At 37.8% G+C, this 5,358-nt stretch overlaps 1 pseudogene; it reads right to left on the bottom strand.

The window, feature by feature from the left end:
* Positions 1-4,636: 4,636 nt before the first annotated feature.
* On the bottom strand, positions 4,637-5,119 carry LOC102814162 (annotated as a pseudogene).
* Positions 5,120-5,358: the final 239 nt, after the last annotated feature.

Below are 5,358 nucleotides of genomic sequence, written 5' to 3'. Positions count from 1 at the left end.
TCCTTGGTGAAGTGTCTGTTCATGTCCTGTGCCTATTCTTTAATTGGGTAATTTGTCTTCTTCTTGTAGAGGTGTTATAGTTTCCTATATATTTCAGAAATTAGTCCCTTGTTGATGTGTCATTGCAAAAGATTTTTTCCCATTTTGTGGGTTCCTTTTTTACTCTTTTGGTGAAGTCTTTTGATGCACATAAGTTTTTAATTTTTAGTAAGTCCCACTCATGTATTTTGTCTACTTTTGTTTTTGTACTTTTCAAAATGTTTGGTAGTCTTTGTATTCCCTGTATTAGATACCTCATATTTGTCCCTATTTTTTCACTGATGACTTTCAAAATTTTGGGATTCACATTTAGGTCTTTAATCCATGCTGAATTGGTTTTTGTACAGAATATGAGATAAAAGTCTTGTTTCAATGTTTTGCATATCGCTTTCCAGTTCTACCAGCACCAGCTGTTAAAAAGACTATCTCCTCCTCATGTAACATTCCTAGGCACTTTGTCAAATATCAGTTGGCTGTATGTAGATGGGTTAATTTCTGGATTCTCTATTCTTTTCCATTGATCAATGTATCATTCATTGTACCAGTACCAGGCTGTTTTTGACCACTGTAACCATGTAGTAGATTTTGAAATTAGGAATTGAAAGTCTTTCAACCTTGTTCTTCTTCTTGAGCAATGCTTTGCTTAACCTGGGTCTCTTTCCTTTCCATATAAACCTTGCAATTGTCTTTTCCATCTCTTTGAAGAATGTCAATATAATCTGGATTGGGTACACATTATATGTGTAAATAGCTTTGGGTAGTATTGAAATATTCACAATGTTGAGTCTTCCTATCCAGGAACATGGTATGTTCTTCCATTTTTGTAAGTCTCTTTTGGTTTCTTCTAGTAGTGTTTTGTAATTCTCTTTGTATAGGTCCTTTGTTTCTCTGATTATGTTTATTCCTAAATATTTCATCCTTTGGGTGGCTATTATAAATGGTACTGCTTTCCTTATGTCTTTTTCAATGCTGTCATTGTTGCTGAAGAAGAATCCAACTGATTTTTGTATGTTGATCTTATACCCTGCCACTTTGCTGAATCTTCCAGTGGTGTCTAGTAACTTTTTTATTGAGCCTTTGAGGTTTTCTGTGTATACGATCATATTGTCTGCAAATAGGGAGAGTTTTATTTCCTCTTTGCCAATTGGATGCCTTTAATTTCCCTATCTTGCCATATAACTCTGGCTAGGACTTCCAAAACAATATTGAAAAGGAATGGTGACAAACTGGGGACGGTCAAGGTGCACCTGGTGGTACTGGCCACAGAGCAGGAGTGGCAGATATGCTAGGAGAAGTGGGTTAGAAGCTGTGTGAGAAGATCGTCAACATTGTGGTGGTGATGAACTGGCATGAGTACCTGCCCAAGATGCCCATGCAGTCGGAGGTGGACAATATGTTTGACACTGACTTGTAGGACATGCAGCCCTACCTCTACAAGATCTCTTTCCAAATTACTGATGCCTTGGGCACCTCACTCACCACCACCATGTACCCTCTAGGGCTCCTTTATGGCTCCCATGTCGAGGTCCTATGTTGGGGTCCCGCCTTGACAAGGAAGTGTGGGTGTCACGAAGAAAGGAGATCTGGTGGCAAAAGTGATAGAGAAAGAGAGAGACAAAATATATACAAAAAAGACAGAGACACAGATATGATGCAAGCTGGCAGGTAGACAGATCTGCAAATATATTACCTAGCATTGCCCAGCATTGCACAGCATTGCACAGCATTGCATGCAGAACTCACTTTACCTCAGCCTTTTATTCTCTTTTTTAGGGAGGGATTTGTTACAAAGAAAAGATGTAATTCACTCAGGGAGGATATCACAAAGGGAGGATGTGATTAAGACAAGATACAGAATTGAAATGTGATTAATCATTCAAAACAGGATATAATGATTCACAGGAACAACTTTTAAGATATTTTCATAGTTTTTCTTAACCATCTAACATTTTTATTTTTACAGAAAAAAAAGGTTCAATATTAACTTTTAGGCTTAAATGATCTAGAGTAGCAATGTGCAGTTTCTTAAGGATACATAACATAAAGCAAGGTTCCTGAAAGGAGCCAAGCTGTCTCTGTACACTTTGCCAACTTTTGTTTGTGAGCAAGATCTCAGGCACCGGGCTTCATTTATCTATACCTAAAATGCTACATTGTTCTTAATATTCCTATATACTTTCAGGAGGAAGGAGAGCATCTGGGTTAAACTGATGATATTTAGAGGTGGTTTAATGGGGTTGCCACTGATCAACCCAGGATCTGCGTATGCTGTCCCCAGCACTCCCAGACCTTGGCTTCTGGGATTATACTGTTGAGACCTTTGGATCTGTGGAAACCTGTTCTGGGTCCTTGGGTGAGACTTGGAAGAAGCAACGCCTGACTTCCTTGTTTTGTGGTTGCCAGCCCCTCTCTGGTCATCCTTTGCTGACAATCAAGTCCAGCCTTGAATAAAGGTTGAGAATGTGAAAAAGAAATTCTGTTTGCAGAGGGAAGGCTTTCAGTTTCTTTCCATTGAGAATGATGTATGCTGTGGTTTTGTATATATGCTCTTGATTATGTTGAGGATTTTCCCTTCAATTCCTACTTTGTTGAGTGTTTTTATCAGGAATGGATGTTGGATTTTGCCAAATGCCTTTTCTGCATCAATCAATATGATCATGTGGTTATTTTCCTTTTTCTTATTTATGTGGTGGATTACAATGATTGTTTTTCTAATGTTGAACCATCCTTGCATCCCTTTTTTGGCCATGATATATTATTTTTTTGATGAGGGGCTGGATTCTGATGGCTAGGATTTTATTGAGAATTTTTGTGTCTGTGTTCAGGAGGGATATTGGTCTGTAGTTTTCTTCCTTAGAGATGTCCTTCCCTGGTTTTGGTATGAGTGTTATGCTTGCTACGTAAAAAGTATTAGGAGGTTTTCTGTCCTCTTCTATATTCTGGAATAATTTGAGTAGAATTGGTGACAGTTCTCTGAATGTTTGGTAGAACTTACCAGTGAAGCTGTCTGGGCCTGGATTTCTTTTGGTTGGGAGTTTCTTGATGACCTGATCAATTCTTCTTTTATTATGGCTCTGTTCAGGTTTTCTACTTCACTCTGTGTAAATTTTGGTAGGTCATGTTTTTCTAAAAATGCATCCATCTCTTCTAAGTTTTTTATTTTGTTGGAATACACATCATAGTATTCTGTTATTATCCTTTTTATTTCGTTTGGTTATGTTGTGACATCGCCCATCTGGTTTCTAATGCAAGATATTGGTGTCTTTTCCATCTTTTCTTTTGTTAGGTTTGCCAATGGTTTGTCAATTTTATTAATCATATCAAAGAATTGACATTGATATTATTCTTGTCTTGTTGATTCTTTCTATAGTTTTTCTGTTTTCCATCTCATTTATTTCTGCTCTTATCTTTATTATTTCTCTCTTTTTGGTGACTGTAGATTCCCTCTGTTGGTCAGTTTCTAATTGTTGGAGATGCTGGGTTAATGTGTTAATTTTGGTTCTTTCTTCTTTTCGGATGTGCACATTTATCACAATAAATTGTCCTTTCAGCACCACTTTTGCTGTGTCCCAAAGATTTTGGTATGTTGTGTTTTCATTCTTGTTTGTTTCTAGGAACTTTGGGAATTCATGTTTAATTTCTTCTTTCACCTAGTTGCTTTTCAGCAAGGTGTTGCTCAGTTTCTATATATTCGACTTTATTTGCTTAGTCTTCTTGTTGGTGATTTCTAGTTTTATAGCATTGTGGTCTGAAAAGATGTTCTGTAGTATTTTCATGTTTGCAAACTTATGGAGGCTTGCTTTGTGACCTAACACATGGTCTATTCTGGAGAATGTTCCATGTGAACTTGAGAAGAAAGTATATTGTGTTGTTGTTGGGTTGAATGCTCTGCACACATCTATGAGGTCAAGTTGGTTGATTGTGCTGTTTAGTTCTATGTAACTTTGTCAAGTTTCTTTCTGGTTGTTCTGTTCCTTTTCGAAAGTGGTATATTACAATCTCCCACTATAATTATAGATCTATCTATTTCTTTTTTCAATTATAGTAAGGTTTGCTTCATATATCTTGGTGCTTTTTCATTGGGAGTGTAGATATTTATTACGGTTATGTCATCTTGCTCAATTGACCATTTCATCATGAGATAGTGTCCTTCTTTATCTCTTAAACTATTTTTTTGTCTTAAAGTTTACTTTATCAAGATTAGAATTGCCACTCCTGCTTGTTTATTGTTGCAGTTAATTTGGTATATATTTTTTTCTATCCTTTAACTTTTAGTCTGCTTTTATCTTTGTGTATAAGGTGTGTCTCTTGCAGGCAGCATATTGAAGGGTCTTATTTTGTTATCCATACTGCCACTCTCTGTCTCTTCACTGGTGCATTCAATCCATTGACATTCATTGTAATTAACGATAGGTATGAATTAATTGCTGCCATTATATTAACTTTTTTTTAAATTAATATAGTATTTATTTACCTTCCCTTTGTCAAACCCTAAGCCAATTACTTTCCCCAGGCTGCCTGGGGAGGTACAAGGAAAGGAATATGTAGGGCAGATGAGACACGGAAAAAAAGAACTTGGGAAATGGAGACAACTCCTTCACATGGCAAAGAGGATTAGAAAGGCCACCATCAGACAAAAGAGCCCCATGGCCTCCAAGAGGGCAAAGGCCAGAATGACGTAGGAAAAGAGCTGCTGCTTCAGAGAAGGGTTCCTGGCATAACCAATGATAAGGCTCCCAAACACAATCCCAATCCCAGCTCCAGAGCCAGCCACTCCAACTGTGGCAGCCCCAGGCCCGATGAGCTTGGCTGCTGTGTCAATGTCCCTTGAAATCATGCTGGTTTGGAAACTTTGACTAGAAGTAAGTGAGGTCAGGGAACGTGGGGCTGTCAAGCTGCTGGAGTGCTTATCTGTTAGTGTCTGGGGTTGTTTCAGTACCACTGCAGACAATAGTAAGTTCAGAAGCTGAGAAGTGCTCCTGACCAGGGAAGGGGTGCAGACGAATTTGGTGCAGGTGAACATTTTCAGGGGATGAGGGGCTGTGGCAGGAAAGCTGCTCCAAGTGCAGAGAAAACAGAGAGGGCTATATAAACTTTTTGGTAGTGCTATTTGTTCTTTAGTTCTATAGGTCTTCTTGTGCTGAGTTTGTGTTTTTTATGCTATTTCTTGTTGGTTTCTTCTTAGTTTTAATGTTTGCTTGTTCTGCTTGGAAGTTCCTTTTCATGGTAAATTGTGAAGTGTTAACTTTCTTTGGGATTACCTTATAGTCTATTAACTTTTCTCTCCATTTAAGAGAATCTATTGTATCCTATAATCTA

The sequence above is a fragment of the Chrysochloris asiatica genome, unplaced genomic scaffold, assembly GCF_000296735.1.
Source record: "Chrysochloris asiatica unplaced genomic scaffold, ChrAsi1.0 scaffold00033, whole genome shotgun sequence".
Classification (NCBI taxonomy): domain Eukaryota; kingdom Metazoa; phylum Chordata; class Mammalia; order Afrosoricida; family Chrysochloridae; genus Chrysochloris; species Chrysochloris asiatica.
The sequence above is the reverse complement of the archived record's forward strand: the minus strand, read 5'-3'. Positions and strand labels throughout refer to the sequence as shown.